The sequence below is a fragment of the Silene latifolia genome, chromosome 11, assembly GCF_048544455.1.
Source record: "Silene latifolia isolate original U9 population chromosome 11, ASM4854445v1, whole genome shotgun sequence".
In the NCBI taxonomy this organism is placed as follows: Eukaryota; Viridiplantae; Streptophyta; class Magnoliopsida; order Caryophyllales; family Caryophyllaceae; genus Silene; species Silene latifolia.
Genome location: NC_133536.1, coordinates 163,730,196 through 163,749,707, shown reverse-complemented (window position 1 = coordinate 163,749,707; position 19,512 = coordinate 163,730,196). Strand labels below are relative to the sequence as shown.

General features: G+C 42.5%; 1 non-coding gene across 1 annotated transcript; it reads right to left on the bottom strand.

Annotated features, from left to right (window-relative positions):
- Nucleotides 1-7,412: 7,412 nt before the first annotated feature.
- LOC141616355 (small nucleolar RNA R71) lies at nt 7,413-7,519 on the bottom strand. Its single transcript, XR_012530708.1, has one exon. It is a non-coding gene; the product is annotated as a small nucleolar RNA R71 (small nucleolar RNA).
- Nucleotides 7,520-19,512: the final 11,993 nt, after the last annotated feature.

The window sequence follows — 19,512 nt, the reverse complement described above, 5'->3', positions numbered from 1 at the left end:
GGTATACCTTGTTTCGTACTCAATGAACTTTTTGATGATGTAGTAGATGGCTCGCTCCTCGTTGCCATTTGTTTGTGCTAGCATTGCTCCCATGGCTGTGTTAGTAACAGTCAGGTACAGGGATAGAGGAATCCCCGGTTGAGGTGGCATGAGGACACGAGGTTTGGATAGGATTTCCTTTATCCTGTCGAACGCCTTCTGACAGTCGTCGTCCCAATCGGTGTGATCGGAGGAGCGAAGCTTCTTGAATATCGGTTCACAAATCATAGTGAGCTTGGCGATGAATCGGCTGATGTACTGGACCTGACCGAGAAATCCCCGAATCTCCTTCTCGTTCTTAGGCCGAGGCATTTGTTGAAGGGCGTTGATTTTGGTTGGATCAATCTCGATGCCTCTTTTGCTGACGACATGTCCCAAGAGTTTTCCGGAGGTGACCCCGAATGCACACTTATGAGGATTTAGTCTCATGTTATATTTTCGCAGACGAGCGAAGAATTTCCGAAGGGCATAGATGTGGTCGTCCCGTTCTTTTGATTTGACGATCATGTCATCGATATATACCTCTACCTCCTTGTGCATCATATCATGTAGGAGAGTGGTAGCGGTTCTTTGATAGGTCGCTCCGGCGTTGATGAGGCCGAAAGGCATGACCGTGTAGCAATATGTACCCCACTGTGTAGTGAACGCAGTCATGTGCATGTCTTCCTCAGCCATTTTAATCTGGTTGTACCCGGCATACCCGTCTATGAATGATAGGAGAGCATGTTCGGCAGTGTTGTCTACCAGAATGTCAACATGCGGCAAAGGGAAGTCGTCTTTTGGACTTGCCTTGTTCAGATCCCTGAAGTCGACGCAAACCCGAATTCGCCCGTCTTTCTTTGGTACCGGCACAATGTTGGCCACCCAGTCAGAGTATTCGGACACTTTGATGAACCCAAATTGACCTTGAATGTTTGTCCACCTCTTCTTTGATTTTTAAGGCCCACTCCGGACGCATCCGGCGTAGCCATTTCACGAGGTTTAGACCGGGTTTGATGGGTATCCGGTGCTCGCAATTTCTCTGTCAATCCTGCATGTCTCTATAAGACCAGGCGAACACGTCCTTGTATTCGTGGAGGAGGTCAATGAACTGTTGTCTTTCCGAGAGGTCCAGGGTTGTCCCTATCCTAAGTTCTTGAGGTGTATTGTCGGTTCCTACGTTAATAGGCTCGGTTTCCTCAATGATGGGGGTTCTGGTTTCCCGTTTGTCAAGTTCTTTGGCTAAGTGAGGTGGGTAATCACTCAAGTCAAATTCCTCATAATCATTCATAATTGCATTGCAGTTAAAATGAGACGAGTCATAAGCAAACTTAGCGTTCATTAAGTTGACACGAGCGAAAAGCTCGGAAAGGACAGACATCTCGTGGTCAGTCAGAGGCAACACGACAGAGGAAGTGGCCCCTGGAACAGGCTCCAGGTTGTAACCTTTCATTGGAATGGGGGTGACCTTAGTAGACTCAGCCTCTGAATCAGCCACGACTTTGTGATAAAACAGTGGGAAGGGGACCTCGACTGGGACATCTGGAGTGTTAGGAGCTATAACAGACTCTGACTCCGACTCGGACTCAGACTCGGATCCTTCATCACCTCCCTCCTTGAACATAAGGCCTTCTCTAGTTGTTATCTTAAGAATGCGGCCTAGGTGATCGGTCCACTTGATGGTTTTCCTCCAGCCCTGGGTGGCTTTCTCCGGGTCAGTATCGGAGATCAAGGCGGTTGGATCAAACTGATTGTCTTTCAGGGTGATGTTGATGATTTCCTCATAGTTGAGGCGTTTGATGTTATCTTCCCCAAAGAGTAGTGTGACAGCTTGTCCGTCGAGGCATGGTGACGGTTTGGACTCGGTTGATGCAGCTTCGATGTTGTCGGGAATAAAGTAGCAGTCCTGGAAGACTTTCACTCCCGGGTATCTAGCCTTCGCCACAGAGTCATAGATAGGATCCGGAAAGTCGTGGTAGAGTTCAGACTCTCCCTCGGGGACAAAGTATCCGTTGAGAGTCAGGTGGTAGGGACGGAGGATGACTCCGTGCTTCTTGTGTTTTCGGATTAGGAGGTTCATCTCCTGGATGTCTTTGTCAGTAGGTTCGTATCCTAGCCCAAAGGTAATGTTGGGGACCTTAGCCTGTTTCAAGGGAGGCAATGGGCCTTTTAACGGATTGAGCGGCAAACCCGGGAAATAACCCTGACGCATCATGATACGGTTGATCGTGAGGCTGGCGAACGGGTCACATTCAGAGGTTGTTAGTTCATCAGTTATGGCGTTCACGGCTTGGAAACCCCACATTTCATTGTCGTCCTCCTCAATGGCTTGGGAGGCTACCCCTCTTCTCATGACTGCTTTGATTGGGGAAGCAGGGATCGTGATCGTTTTCCCGTTGAAGGGGACCCTGATATTTTGGTGGAGCGTTGAGGTGACCGCCTTGACGGCGTGAATCCAGGGACGTTCCAGGAGCATGTTGAAGGATGCGTCGATGTCGACCACTTGGAAACTGGTTTGTCTTTCTAGTGGCCCGGTTGCGACGGCTAGAGTGATAAGCCCGGCGACCTTGCGACGAGTGCCGTTGTAGGCGCGTACTCCTTGATTCGTTGGGATTAAATCAGATTCCTTAATACCCAGCCTGTGGGCAGTTTTGAGAGGAATGACATTCACGGCGGAACCGTCATCCACGAGGACCATTGGTATGTTCTTTTGGAGGCATTGCACAGTGATGTACAGGGCCAGGTTATGGTTGGCTCCGAACAGGGGGATATCCTCGTCGGAGAAGACGACCTGGTTGCTCAGATCAGGGGGGGTCTCTTGTCATGTGTGCCACTGTTTCTTCTGGGGAAGAGGTGGAGGGCACGATTAATTTTCCCAAGGCCTGCAGCAAGGCCTGTCGATGCTCAAAAGACGTTGCGATCAGTTGCCAAATTGAGATCTCGGCCTTCGCTTTCTGAAGCTGTTTCAGGATTGAGTTCTCGGGAGCCTTTGGTTGAGTGTCCGTTTCTGGGACGATTTGGTCATTCGTTGTTGGAACGGCCGCTGGGTTGCTCGGATTCTGATAGGGACGTCCGGACCGGGTGAGATGTCTGATTTCCTTCGTCCGCTTTTCCTTCCCCGGGACGACATAGACATCCTCAACATCATCCCGCCATATGCCGTTAATTTCAGGGTCTCGAGGATACCTTGGAGGGGTATTCTTCGGTGGGTAATTCTTGTGGGGAATATTTTTGTGAGGGCGATTTTTGTGGGGGTAGTTATTTTGAGGGTAATTCTCGTGAAGGTGGTTATTTTGAAGGTGGTTTTCGTGGGGCCTATGCCAGAATGGTCGCGGGAGCAATCCATCCTGGGGTGGGTAGTTTTGAATGCTTGGGGAATTCTCCCTCGGACGTGGTGCTGGGGGATTGAAGATGAGTCGACGGTAGGCGTCGTCGAGTTGGGTGATTCTCTCAGAAAGGCTGGCAATGGCCTCCTCAACTTGGTGAAACATAGTGAGCATAGTGGCAGCACTGAATACGAACACTCCGTCTGAAGGATCCTTTTCCAGAACATTCACCTCGTCGTCAATTGGCAAGATGAGATGAGAGCAATCTAGGGTCGGCTCATCGTCAGAGATGGCGTGAATTCCCATAAGATTAGTTTTGTTGTTTGGCTTAGTTGGTGGGGGTATAGGCAAATCTCCCTTCTCAATCATGTCTTGAATGAGGTGCTTGAGTTTGAAGCAATTTTCGTTGGGGTTCCAAAATTGGGATTTCTTGGCGTCGGCCGGGTCCGGGGTGGGCCCGATCGGTTGTAGCTTCCCTTAGTCCATGAGCCTTTTCAAGGCACTTGCATAAGTTGACCCTATGTTGGTGAACACTCTCTGGGGGCGTTCAATTTTCTTGGCGGATGGTTCGACGAGGTTGACCTCATCAATCTTGTTTGTCTGACCGTAAGGGCGAGATCCGGTTGAGGTGGATCCTTGATAACCCCTACCTGTGGTCTTTGCTAAGACACCCTTTCGGAGGTCGTCCTCAATACGTGTCCCCAGAATCTGCAGATCTTGAAAAGTTTTGATATTTTGATACCTCAGCAGGTTGGCATAAACTAGGCGGAGGTTGTTGAAAATTTTTTCCACCAGCGTTGATTCACTCGGCTTACTGACCAACTGAGTACTCACCATCCTCCAACGGGTTAGGAACTCAGTGAACCCCTCCTTTTCGTTTTGGGTTAACACCTCGAGAGTATAGTTGTTGGCCTGGATCTCGACATTGTCGGCATACTATTTGGCAAACTCAACTGCGATTTCATCCCAGGTGGTAAGGTTTTCCGGGTCCAAGGAGTAGTACCATTGGCGAGGAATTGGCTCCAAAGAGGATGGGAAGATCCTGGTAAAACGTTCCTGTTTGACCCCCTTAATGGCCATGTAGTCTTTGAAAGCACGGATGTGGTTGAGTGGGTCCTCCACTCCCTTGAACTTAGGCACATCAGTCAGGGTGAAGTTGTCGGGTAACTGGTCCCCAACAGGTTCGAACCTTCGGTTATTTTCAAAGTGGATGTTGTTACCCCGGGCTAGGAGTTGTTCTTCCAAAAGTTTCAGCCTCTTCTCAGTCTCAGTCAGAGGTGGGGTATTATGTTCCCCGATTTCCTTATTCTCCAATGCGTCGATACGGGTCTCGACGCGATCCAGGGTGACCTTAAGAGCGGTAAGTAGGCTGGCTAGCTGATCAGTCGTGACATCCCTGTTGTTATCATTGTTGTTGTTGGACGAAGCTGAAGACGGGGCCATAGCTCTGAGACAGAAAAAAAACGGCTCACATTACAACTCAATCCGACACAGTTCCAAGACTGAACGCAGACGACACAGAGGACGAGACCAAGATCGACTCAACAAGACGGGGTGACCGTGTATGGTCCCTCGGTGCTGACTCGATTTATGACGTGACGGTGATGTGACCATAATTGGCGCATATTTAGCCCCCGAATTACCATTGTTTCCATGCTTTTTAGTGCCTATTTGGGTCATTTCTTATCTTTAGTTCTTTGTTTTGCATATTCTTTGAGATTTTGATCCCTTGGTAGGAAAGGAGTAAGAATCTTGCATTTTCATGGCAAAACGAGGCTAAATTGATTGTATTCAATGACCAAGCATCAAGGAGAGACAAGACTAGAAGGCCTTTGTACATAGCATAGTAGAAGAGCAATGTTGAGAAAAGGATCCTTGAGTCCCCAAGGAAATCCCCAAGGAATTCATGAAGAAAAGGGAAGAAAAGAAGAAGAATTGACTGCGCAGACAATCCGAACGGATTGTATACAATCCGCCCGTCCGTCCAGCCCAATCCGAGCGTCCCTCAAAGGAATCCGCTCGGATTCCCCCTCGCCAATCCGAGCGTCTTGCCCAAGGATCCGCTCGGATTCCTCATCCCAGATCCGGCCGTCCCGACTCCCATCCGCACGGATTTCAAGACAAAGACGTTTTCATTCTTCAAGCTACGATTAGAGAAGCCCTTCTCTCGTAAAAATACCGAGTCTCCTTGCTCAACTTAAAAAGTGTAATTACTAGTTTAGCCCTTAGTTAACCCTAATGCATCCTCCCTAATTTTCACTATAAATACCCCATTAGTCTAATTAGAGGGGCATGTTCTTATTATCAATAATTAGTGTAGTTAATATCAATCAAATCTCTCTTCAATATTGTAATCAAGTATTAATCAAGTTTTAATCCAAGTTTTAGTTCTTTAATCTCTCTCTTGTTCTTACTTTATTTTGGGTAATTGAAGATTATTTGGGTTATTATTGGGAGATTGACAACCTCTCAATCTAGGATTCAAGTACTTCTATTATTCTTGCTTTATTATTGGAATCATTAGTAGGTATAATCTCTTAATCCCTTTATAATTATTGCTAATTACTTTCATTTATTCATCATGTTTCATTATGTTAGTATGATTGACAACCTTTCTAGCATGATCAATATGATAATGAGTGAGTAGTCTCTTAGCTAGGGTTTAATGGGTGATTAGGGGAAACCAACATGGGGAATGATTCATGCTTAAATTAATATGCTTTCATATCTTATTTGCTTGCTTGTTTTGATCTTAATACATGCACATGTTATATTTGATGAAATGCTAAGCCTATGAATCCTTGCATTTACTATCATCTTCTATCCCTTCAACTTGACTTGTAAGACATAACCCAACTCGAGTCTTGTTAGACCATGCATGTGTTGAGTAGGAAAGATTAAGTCGACTTGTAGGTGTTGTACAATCTAATCGATTCGGCTCCGGGACCCAAACTTTCCTAGTATTGTAAGATATAACCCAACTCAATCCATCACAACAATAATTGCTTGCTTATAATTTGAGAACATGTTTGTATGATCATATCCCATGATTCCCCTATGAACCCATGACACCCTAGTGCTTTTAATCAATTGTTTACACCCCTTATTTTATTCATCATGCTAGTTTATTTTCATTGCTATTTTAGTTTAGTAACCTTCTACATCAACCCAATTTGTGACACCCCTTAGACACTACTAGTTACAATAGAATTCTCATTTCAATACCCGTCCCTTGGGATCCGACCTTTACTTGCCTCTTTACTAATTGTAGAGTTGTTTGTGAAGTATAAATTGTGTTTTGTATCGACCATTGACCAACGACCACATATGTTTAATTGTGAACACGAAATGGCATCGATCAAAAATGGCGCCGTTGTTTGGACGGTGTTTAATTGATTTAAGATTTCTTTTATTGTTTTTAGTTGTGTCTTTTTCACCTTGGGAAGTAAAACTCCTCAAGGTTTGTTCTAATTGTTTTCTAGTTGTTTGATATTTTGCATGTCTAGAAGGTTACAAAGAGATTTGTTACCTTTTGACCGTGAAATCGAAAGAACCTTGACGAATAATAGGAGACTTGTTAGGAGGAATTTGGGAGGTGTTGGTGAAGTTGTTCAACCCACTAGTGAGTTTGTCAATCCTTTCGCAATAGAAGGAGAAGAGAACCCATTAAACAATACCACACAAAATCCACCTACAATGCCTAAATTCTCGTCACACTCTATACCCACCGAGGAGGATTTACCAAATGGTACTCCTACACCACAACATCTTACCGGAAACTTTATTGCCAAGTCCGCCTTCATCCAACTAGTTGAGAGGAGCCAATTAGGGGGAATGCCTAGTGAGGACCCTCATTCTCATATGGAAACCTTTTGCGATTATTGTGAAGCTATCTCTCAAACGGGCGTGACTCAAGACCAAATAAGATGGGTCTTATTTCCTTTTTCGTTAATCGGCACCGCAAAGCAATGGTTGAAGGGCCTTGATAAGGCCACCCTTGGAATAGATTCTTGGAAGAAGTTAGCTCTAGCTTTCTACAAAAAATTCTACCCACCGGAAAAGACTAACATGCTAAGAGCTCAAATTACGGGTTTTAAGCAAAGGGATGAAGAATCTTTGTATGAAGCTTGGGAGCGGTTCAAAGGTATTTGTCGCTCATGTCCTCACCATGGAATTAGCGAATGGTTTTTAGTGCAACAATTTTGGAATGGTTTATATGAAGATTCAAGGAACATTCTCAATATGGGATCAAATGGAATGTTCACCGAAGTTGATGACAATCAAACATGGAACAAGATTGAGGAAATGGCGGTCCATAATTCACAATATAGTAGACCTCGCAAGGCTACTAGAGGAGGAAAGTATGAAGTGGACTCCGTTACTCAATTGGGTGCTCAACTTAGTGCTCACATTGACACAATCAACTTGAAGTTTGAACAAGCAATGGCTAGACTTGAGGAAAACTCAAAATCATCGAAGCATCATGTCAATGCCATGACGGCATCCTCATCAATCCCAAGTGGGATATGTGAGAATTGTGGAACCTTGGGTCATGACTCAAGTGAGTGTAGGGGAACAACCGAACAAGTTAATGCTTTCCAAGCTTACAAAAGTGGTACCCCTTATTCAAATTTTTACAATGAAAACACCAAGTTCCATCCAAATCTCTCATACAAAAGCCAAAATGTTCAAAACCCTCAAACAACATACACTCCACCACCCATGAGAAATCAAAATCAAAGACCCTTTTACAATCAAAACCAAGGCTACCAAAATCAAAATCCATACAATCACCACAATGACCAAGGTTTTGATGTCCAAAAAGCGGTCCTCCAAATGCAAAAGAATCAACAAGAATTTTTCACCCAAATGCAAAAAGATAGCCAAGCAAAAGACACCACCATCAACAACATTCTAGCTCACACCAAGATGTTGGAAACACAATTGACTCAACTAGCATCTTCAAGCTCACAAAGACAAAAGGGGCAATTACCACCTCAAAGTAATCCCCCTAGACATGAAACGGTTAGTGCCATTCACTTGAGAAGTGGTACAAGATATGAGGCACCGAAGAAGCAAGTTGAGGATGAAGTTGTGAAAGCTAGTGAAAAGGAAGAAATTGTGCAAAGTCCCAAAGAAGGGGAATCATCAAAGGAAGAAAGTTCAAAGAAAAATGAAGACAAAGCCAAAGAGAAGGAGCCCATTGTGATTAGACTTCCTTTTCCAAGTCGTCAAGCCAAGCCCAAATTTGATGATCAACTTGGAAAGTTCATGGAAATTGTGAAGAACTTAGAAGTCTCAATTCCTTTCACGGAATTAATCAATCACGTTCCGGCCTATGCAAAGTACATGAAAGATATCCTCACAAAGAAGAAGTCGATCCGGAAACTTGAGACTATCGCCTTCACTAAGGTGAGTAGTGCAATACTTCAAGGAAGTTCACCTCCAAAGTTAAAGGATCCGGGAAGCTTCTCAATACCGTGTACCATTGGCGACACAACGATCAACAAAGCCTTATGTGATCTAGGGGCTAGTGTGAGTGTCATGCCGTACTCGGTGAGTAAAAGGTTGGGAATGGGAGAGCTTAAATGCACCAATATCACTCTTCAAATGGCCGATAGATCGACGAAGACACCATTAGGGATATGGGAAGATGTCCCCGTGCGAATTGGGAAGTTTTTCATCCCGGTGGACTTTGTCATTGTTGATATGGAGGAAGATTCCAACATTCCAATCATCTTAGGAAGACCTTTCCTACACACCGCGGGTGCGGTGATTGATGTGAAACATGGAGAGCTCACTCTAGAAGTGGGAGATGAAAGCATAACTTTTAATCTTGACAAGACCATGAGAGCTCCTCGTTTGCATGAGCCATGTTTCATGATCGATCATTATAGCCGGAAAGATGAAAGGAAGAAATCGGAACTCCAATGGAGGAAGAAAATTGAAGATGCTCCATTCAAAGAGCAAGTGAATTGTGACAAGGAGAGCTTGCAAAGCTCATCAAAATCAACCAAGGAAGAAGATGATGGCCTCATTGGCCAAGAGAAGAAATTGGGAGAGTTGTCTCCATCTAAGCAAGAGATTTTCAATGATCAACTCAATGAAGTTTGTGGTCTTTGGGACGACGAATTTGAAGGGATCTTTAATCCCTACATTGGGCATGCCATCGATCATGATCAACAACAAGGGCCACGGTCTATTGAGGACCTCTACCATAACAATGAACAAGCTTTTGATTACTTCTTCAAGGTGTTGAGCAACATCAACAACACCTTGAACATGCCCCCTTGACATCTCATCAAGAATGAGAGTTTGGTGGAGTCCTCCCTAAACCACCACTTGTAAATATTTCTAACTCCCTAACTTACTTTTCAATTTTTGTATTGCATTTTTGTCATTTTTGGATTTTTATTTACTTTGATCAAAATAATTGTCATGAAAAGAGAGAAGTGAGGGAGGGATTAACAATTTTAATTGATGTGTAGTGCTTTACCTTAGTGTGGGGATGGCAATTGCCTAGGCTATTCATGCCTTAGTAGTGCCCCCACAATGAAGAACACAAGATTTGAAAGAAAGAAAGAAAGAAGGATAAGGGAATGCGTTTGTGCACGGATGGGAATCAATCCGTGTACACAAGGACCAATCCGAGCGGATTCGTGAATCCGCCCGTCGAAAGAAGATCCGAGCGTCCTGCCGAGAAGACGTCCGTCCCGAGTGAGCTGAAATTGCAAAAATTCTTGATCGTCAAAGAATCCGAGCGGATTTACGGAAAGACGCCGTCTCTCACGTAATCCGTCCATCTTGTGAACAATCCGCCCGTCTTGCGGTGAAGAAAAACAAAGAAAAATCTCGGACTAGAATCCGTCCGTCCGCACGAAATCCGCCCGTCCCATCACGGAAGAATCCGAGCGGATTCCCGTAATCCGCCCGTCTCTAGGCGGGATTTTGAAAATTTTGAAGCTGTAGAATCCGCACGGATTGCGCCTAATCCGCACGGATTGTCCCTGCGTCTTGAAAAATCTCGACTTCTTTATAACCCATCCCACCTTCATTCATTCATTCATTCATTCGTAAACACTACCCACAACATCAAAACCCTCATCCTCTCCATTTCAAAAACAAAAACCCTCAACAAAATCCACCAAAATCAAATCAAACCATCCTTCAAACAACAAATCAATCACTCCATCTTCAATAACAATCAAAACCAAGAACAAAATCTTCACCTTTGAGTCGATTTTTGATTTCATAAAGGAAAAGCCTTTCACCTTCAAATCGATTTGGGCATTCTACAAATTGAAGATTTTTGACTCTTTACTTGGTTAGTTCATCAAATGGCAAGAACAAAGGGAGCAACAAAGGCAACAAAGGCACCAAAAGCAAAGGCTCTCTCTCAAAGGCAAAAAGCTCTACAAGCAAAGAAAGCTTTGGCAATGGTGGTATCAACACCAAACTTGGAAGTGCAACAACAACAACAAATTTCTATGGAAGCATCACCTTCTACTCCGGTAATCGATCAACTCTTGCATTTTCCGGAGGTAACTTTCATTTCCGATACCCATAGAAATACATTTGTCAAGTTTGCTATGAAACAAATTCAATCCACCAAATTCATATGTAAAGATGCTTTGGAGAAATTGGGTGTTCTTGAACAAACAAAAGCCTTTTTCAATGCCATGGGTTTGAAGAAATTGTTTGAAATGAAGGAAGTAACATACCCCTCCCTTGTCTTGGAATTCTTAAGTTCTTTAAAAGTGACAAAAGTTGAGAATAGGGAAAATATTGAGTTTCGTCTAGCTAACACTAGTAGACGCATTACCTTTCCGGAATTGGGTGAAATTTTGGGTCTTAGCGATGAACCGAAATTTTATAAGCAATATGGGAAGTATGCCCCCGAGCCTCTTTGGGAGGCAATCTCCGGGAAGAAATTTGAAGATTTTCATGCTTGTCGTGCTCTTTTGGTCCATCATCCGGGCATAAGAGTATGGCACAAAGTTGTGGGAAATACCATAATTGCTAGGAAAGACACCAATCATTTCACAGGACTCGATTTTATTCTCCTTGAATCAACTTTGAATATTGGAAGAATTCATACCAAGCCTTACAACTCTTTGAGGCTATTGGTTGATAGATGGCTCCATGTAGATAGTGGGAAGAAGGGTACAACCGTTATTGTTAATGGCGGCCTTGTCACGGTCCTAGCCAAGCACTTTGATCCTAATTTCAATAAGGATAACAAGTACAAGGCAAAGGAAGGTGGCCATCTTATTGATATGTCCATCATGATCAACAAGTTTAAGTGGGTTGCTCACAATCCCCTTGATACCAAGTATGGGTGGCTTACTAGTGAGGCTCGATCATTTACTTTACCCGCAAAGATTTGCCGTCTTAGTGTCCACCGGACCAACTATTTACTTCCCCTATCCAAGGAAGCCGAGTACATCATTCAACAACAAAAGGGTGATCATGAAACTCCCTCCTCTTCCATTGTTATACCGCCTTACCCCTTTGTGTATGAAGAGTTCAAACCGCAAGGAGTTGAAATTGGGAAAGACTATGTAACTCTTCTTATGCAAGCCATGCACAAGCAAGCTTATGAAGATCGGAAGAATGCTTATTTGGCTCAATATCCTCCCCTCTTACATCTAGCTAGGCAAGGACTCCTCGATCCATCTTGTCCTTTGCCTAGTTGGGCGGATAGAGAAGCCTTATTTCCGGGTGCATCAAGGGACGTGGTGGAAGACAATGAGGTTGTTGGAAATGATGAAGAAATTGATGATAATATTGAGGAAGAAGCAAGTGGAGATGAAGAAAGAGATGGTGAAGATAATGATGAAGATGATGATGGAGAAAGTGATAAAGAAAGTGCCAAGGAAAGTGGCAATGTGACCGCTTCTCATGAGGGAAGTGGTGATGATAATAGCATGATGGAAGACTAGCCTTGGAGACTCCTACTCTCCCACGGTTTGTCTATATCTCTTTGTATTTTATTTCATTTTGATCATTGTTGGTTTAGTCCTAGCAACATCAAAGGACTCACACCTCGGTTCCATTGAGGTGTTCTTTATTGTTCCCATTTTTGAAAATCCAAAATGACAATCTAGTTTCATGCATAGCATTGTGTGTGCATGAACTATACCCATGCTTTGACATTAGCAATAGTGTCTTATTCGGTTTGGGGAAGTTAATGCATACACAACGGGAGGTAATCTAAATTATCCTCTCCGTCTTAACAAAAACCATGCATCATGTAGTATAGCTTAGTGTAGAATTGCATTTAGTATAGAAATCATGCATCATCTTTGCATAATTTCCATCATTTTGGCCATTGAGGACAATGCCCATATTAGTGTGGGGATGGGAATTCTAACACTTAACTTTTATTCAAAAACCATAAAAATTGAAAAATTTCAAAAAAAAAATCATAAAAATTTGAAAAATTGAAAAACCAAAAACAAGTTCATTTCCTTTGTATATATTGTCTTGTATATATTGTGTTTGTTTATCCTTGTTCACTTTGATTGACTACGCCACATCCGAGACATGAGGATATTGAAGACCGCATGGTATGATCTTTCCAATCTCCTTTTTCCTCTTTATGTTAATGACTATGTGGCTTTATTTTGATTGATGCGGTAAAAACAATGTGAACTTAGGACTTGCACTTAGATTATATGTCATACTAGTTGGTAGAATCATTTGCATTAGGATGTGTATATGTTAGTTGCATCATGGCATGTAGTTTGCATGTTAGAAAAATTTTGTGAAACCGTCTATTTGGGAAGCTTGACAAGTGTATATAGGCCCTAGTAGATGCTTTTTATTCTTAAGACTTTGCTTGTTAGAATGCTTGTAAAACACCCTAGGATGTGTCATGCTAGTATCCTTTGACCCATGGTTTAAGGCCTAGTCAAGAGTACCTTGTGGTGTGATAACTCCTTGGCTACCGTTTATTCCAAGGTGACCCTTGAAACCATGCATACTTCTATCATTCATCCATGTTCTACCACATTTTTGTCATCAAAGGGAATGGGCACAAAAAGAAATCAATTTGAGTTCAATGAAATGAAAAGTGAAAGAAAGTTTGCAAAAATACATCAAATGAAAAGAGGAGCAAAATAGAACTCCTAAGCTTCAAATACAAGGCACCCTCGTTACTAATTGGGGTGACTTTGAAAATGTTCAAAAAGAAATGCAAAAAAGTTGTCAAGTATTGAAAAGCCAAAAATCAAAAAGAAATGGCAAGAAAGTGTTCTCAAATGTCAAATGCCAAATGAAATTGGGGGGAAAAACAAAAATGAAAGCAAACTCCCAAAAGGAAACTCAAATTACTATCGATCCCTTTATCCATCGTATCCATTTTTGTGCATGGTAGAGAGGGGACGACCCTTCTTCTTGTCTAGGCAAGAGGGGGAATTCCGCGATCCTCCAGTGTTTCTAACACCAAAGGGAGTCTACTCTTGACAAAAGCATTTAACGATTGAGGACAAAGGTACCCTAGCTTGACACCTTTTGGAGGTGATTTATTGGTATCCTTCTAGGCCTAGTAGTTTGAACAAATTGCATCTATGAAGGATTGTGTACCCTTGAATTGCTTCCCTTGTAGATAATTTCCGCCACTTAGATGAGGAAAGTGGCTATTCTTTTTGTAGATGCATCCATTATGTGATTTTTGTGTGCTTAATGTTTGGATGTGTCGCCATTTTGGCAAGACCCACTTTGCCTTGCAAGAAGGCATCCTACCTCATGGTTGTCTTGTTGTGAGTTGAAGGGGCGGAGTGAGACCCGCTAATTGTCTCATATCGGCTATTATTATTAGGTTAGGTTAGTATTGGTCCTAGTCTTTGTCACCTCTTTACTCGGGACGAGCAAAGGTTCGGTTTGGGGATATTTGATGTGACCATAATTGGCGCATATTTAGCCCCCGAATTACCATTGTTTGCATGCTTTTTAGTGCCTATTTGGGTCATTTCTTATCTTTAGTTCTTTGTTTTGCATATTCTTTGAGATTTTGATCCCTTGGTAGGAAAGGAGTAAGAATCTTGCATTTTCATGGCAAAACGAGGCTAAACTGATTGTATTCAATGACCAAGCATCAAGGAGAGACAAGACTAGAAGGCCTTTGTACATAGCATAGTAGAAGAGAAATGTTGAGAAAAGGATCCTTGAGTCCCCAAGGAAATCCCCAAGGAATTCATGAAGAAAAGGGAAGAAAAGAAGAAGAATTGACGCTGCCAGACAATCCGAACGGATTGTATACAATCCGCCCGTCCTTCCAGCCCAATCCGAGCGTCCCTCAAAGGAATCCGCTCGGATTCCCCCTCGCCAATCCGAGCGTCTTACCCAAGGATCCGCTCGGATTCCTCAGCCCAGATCCGGCCGTCCCGACTCCCATCCGCACGGATTTCAGTACAGCACGTTTTCATTCTTCAAGCTACGATTAGAGAAGCCCTTCTCTCAGAAAATACCGGAGTCTCCTTGCTCAACTTAAAAAGTGTAATTACTAGTTTAGCCCTTAGTTAACCCTAATGCATCCTCCCTAATTTTCACTATAAATACCCCATTAGTCTAATTAGAGGGGCATGTTCTTATTATCAATAATTAGTGTAGTTAATATCAATCAAATCTCTCTTCAATATTGTAATCAAGTATTAATCAAGTTTTAATCCAAGTTTTAGTTCTTTAATCTCTTTCTTGTTCTTACTTTATTTTGGGTAATTGAAGATTATTTGGGTTATTATTGGGAGATTGACAACCTCTCAATCTAGGATTCAAGTACTTCTATTATTCTTGCTTTATTATTGAAATCATTAGTAGGTATAATCTCTTAATCCCTTTATAATTATTGCTAATTACTTTCATTTATTCATCATGTTTCATTATGTTAGTATGATTGACAACCTTTCTAGCATGATCAATATGATAATGAGTGAGTAGTCTCTTAGCTAGGGTTTAATGGGTGATTAGGGGAAACCAACATGGGGAATGATTCATGCTTAAATTAATATGCTTTCATATCTTATTTGCTTGCTTGTTTTGATCTTAATACATGCACATGTTATATTTGATGAAATGCTAAGCCTATGAATCCTTGCATTTACTATCATCTTCTATCCCTTCAACTTGACTTGTAAGACATAACCCAACTCGAGTCTTGTTAGACCATGCATGTGTTGAGTAGGAAAGATTAAGTCGACTTGTAGGTGTTGTACAATCTAATCGATTCGGCTCCGGGACCCAAACTTTCCTAGGATTGTAAGATATAACCCAACTCAATCCATCACAACAATAATTGCTTGCTTATAATTTGAGAACATGTTTGTATGATCATATCCCATGATTCCCCTATGAACCCATGACACCCTAGTGCTTTTAATCAATTGTTTACACCCCTTATTTTATTCATCTTGCTAGTTTATTTTCATTGCTATTTTAGTTTAGTAACCTTCTACATCAACCCAATTTGTGACACCCCTTAGACACTACTAGTTACAATAGAATTCTCATTTCAATACCCGTCCCTTGGGATCCGACCTTTACTTGCCTCTTTACTAATTGTAGAGTTGTTTGTGAAGTATAAATTGTGTTTTGTATCGACCATTGACCAACGACCACATATGTTTAATTGTGAACACGAAATGGCATCGATCAGACGGTGTTTGACCGAACCTTTGACACGGTTCCAACATGACGGCGTGACGCCATTGGACGGGTCTCGTGGTGAGACGACTCATAAGTAAAGACCCATAAGTACGTTTGCTTTGACTCGATAGACACGAGGCGGAATTGGAATGGTGGACTGAAGTTTTCGAAAATAGAAATTTTCAAAAGATTCATTTGTCGCTTTAAAGGGCGGCTTCCGAAGATAGAGATCTCTGCAAGTCGATCAGTTGAAAAGGGTTGTCTTAAGTTTATTTGCAAAAGACGGTTTGAGTTTGAGTCGGCTCGGAAAACAGTATATTGTTTCCCAAGACGGTTTTGAAATTCAAAATTGTATGTTTTGAAAATCGAGTTTGAAATGCTTGAAGAGGTCTCGGGGACGGTGCATGGTCCTCGGGATCCCGAAAGTGTCTCGAGAAAAGGGTGTGTGCTTTTCTCGGGTTTTGAAAGAGGCATTGTCGGCGCGAAACGGGTTAAAATCCGTGTCTAGACGCGGCGATTATAACGGAGTAAAAAAAGTGATTTGAAATGGTTATACAACACCGGGTTTGAAAAATCGTCATTATGACGGCCTAGAAAGGCGTGTTGAAATGATTATACAAAACCGAGTTTGAAAATCGTCATTACGACGGCTTAGAAAGGCGTGTTGAAATGGTTATACAAAACCGAGTTTGAAAATCGTCATTACGACGGCCTAGAAAGGCATGTTGAAATGGTTATACAAAACCGAGTTTGAAAATCGTCATTACGACGGCCTAGAAAAGTGTGTTGAAATGGTTATACAAAACCGAGTTTGAAAATTGTCATTACGACGGCCTAGAAAGGCGTGTTGAAATGGTTATACAAAGCCGAGTTTGAAAATCATCATTACGACGGCCTAGAAAGGTGTGTTGAAATGGTTATACAAAACCGAGTTTGAAAATCGTCATTACGACGGCCTAGAAAGGCGTGTTGAAATGGTTATACAAAACCGAGTTTGAAAATCGTCATTACGACGGCCTAGAAAGGTGTGTTGAAATGGTTATACAAAACCGAGTTTGAAAATCGTCATTACGACGGCCTAGAAAGGCGTGCATCGGTCGGCGAAAGACCGAGGTTTGAAATGGCCATTATAACGGCGCAAAAAGGTGATGTCGAAAGTTTGCAAATGACACAGAAGGACTTATGATCAAGTAGCACATAAGCACTCACAGTTTCATTATATTATGCATCATGCTGATACGGGTTTTGGCTTAAAAGGGTGGGTTACACACCAAGCAATCAAACCCCGATTTGCGAGAGGGATACCAATCCAAACAAAATGTGTAAGGAAGGTGCCTTAGCCTCGTGCTCGAAAGTGATGAAAGCTCTTTGATGAAACAGAAATGTGTAACGTCAATGGTATGCTTGACTCAATCGGGATTCGAAACGCGGGGATGAGAAAACTCACGCCGACGGGACGAGCCAATTGGTCGAAAAGGGTTAGGTTGTGGGCCCGGACAAGGAACCCGACCGTGACCGTAATATCAATTAATGCATTCCAACCAAGACCTCGTTCGAGTCTCACCATCTAGGGATCACAAAGACGTAAGTGTCCTAGTTCTCCCCAGCGGAGTCGCCAATCTGTGGACATGGCCCACTTGCAGGTCCGGTTCGATCTGCGGACGTGCATCGGTCTTTTTGAAAGCCACGCTCGGCGGCGTAAAGGTGCTTTCGACCGGATCGTTTTTAGATCGGTCGGTTTTGTCTCGGTAAGGGTCTCGAAACGATTAGAGATGTTCGGAGTCGCCACCAAGCATTTGTGGGATGCCTGGAACCCGTTCGAATTCCACTTTATACCTCGGTCAAATCGAAGAACAAAGCAGCGTTTTGACATACGTACTAAAGATAAGGAAATCGTCCCTCTTTAGCATCCTATCTCTAGAATGACTCTCGTACGCCCTGGATAAGGTCGTCCACTATCCAAAGTTTCTGAGTAAGAGGTGAAGGTACGTATTGGGAAGCCCTTTAATCAGACACCCAATCCCGCCCGCGTTTAGCGGCCTCTACTGATCGATCTTGGTTGGTTGAATGCAAAAGTTGATAAAACGGTTTAAATGCATGAATGCGCATCTAATGAATTAAACCTAACATGTGAGAGCTTTCTAAGTCGGTTAATTTAATCCAAGTATCAAGTATAAGATGTCGAGTTGGATTAATGATTGATTTGCATGCAAGACGGAAATTAAACATCCATTTACCGTATTAGGTTTAGGGTGCATAATACGATCCATTTGTCTTAGTAAGGCATTTTGCAAATGTGGGTTGAATAGTCATCTGATACGTCCTATATCCGGGTTAACCGGAGTCGGGATAGTCCTAGACTAATGCTGGAAGGGAACAGGCCCTGTACCAGACGGCTATAAGAGGCGCGAGCTAGCCGGCGGTGTAAGGGGCCTCCCTCTGGTTTTGAAAATGAGAAAGAAAAGGCCTGCTTGAGGCGCGGGTTAGCCAACGGCTGTATGCCGTGTTCTGACTATTTAGAAAACGTTATAAAACGTGTTAAAAGTGGGCATTTGAACCCGGTTTGATTTTGAAAGGGTCGTTTAGACCGTATTTGTTGATTTGAAGAACTAGACTCGAATAACCATCATTATTTGATAATATTCGGTGTCGGGCTCGGTTTTGACAAGCTTGACATGAATAGTTTTGAAAATGATTATGGACTAATTGTTTTAAGTCCATTTTGAATGTAATTAGTCGATACTCGTCATCGTACCCGGGTTAAAATCCGGCATGGTATATGGATCCAAGGATGATTTTGTGTTGGTGACTAATATGTTTGTTTGAAAAATGTAATGAAATGAAATAAAAGGCTTTAAAATACCTCTTAAATGTCATTAACCAAATATTATCACCGAAACACGGATTTAACCGTCATGGTATGAAGAACCAAGGGTGAAAAATGCTTTATGGTTAAAACATGTGAAATGAAACAAAAGGGTTTCGAAAATACTTGAAATGGTAAAAACCGATTACAAATATGAAAAATGGGTTAAGGGAAATGACGAGAACAAACTCGGTTGATCTCTGGTCTGCGTACCTGTGGACAACGCCCGCGGGATCCACACTAGGCATTATCGACTCGAGGTTCTTTCGAATCGAATTAAGACAAATTAGAGTCGCCACCAAGTTTTATGGGAACTTGGAACCGTTCAAGTCAACTTTACACCTTTCATCGAAAAGCATAAAGCCAATCGACTACGAGTGATTAAAGATAAGGACTTGTACCCTATATCACTTGATTTGAATGACTCTCGTAATCCAATGGTATTTAGACGGATCCACAAACCATAGATTTTGAGTAAGGGGTGAGGGTACGTGTTAGGAAGCCCATAAGGACACCTAACCCCGCCCGTCAATAACGGCCTCTATTAAGTCAAGTATCGGATTTCAAACAAGGTCGTAGCTACTACGATATATGATATGCAAACATCGTTTTAAAACCCTAACATGTGACAATAATTTCTATGTCGTTTAATGCATG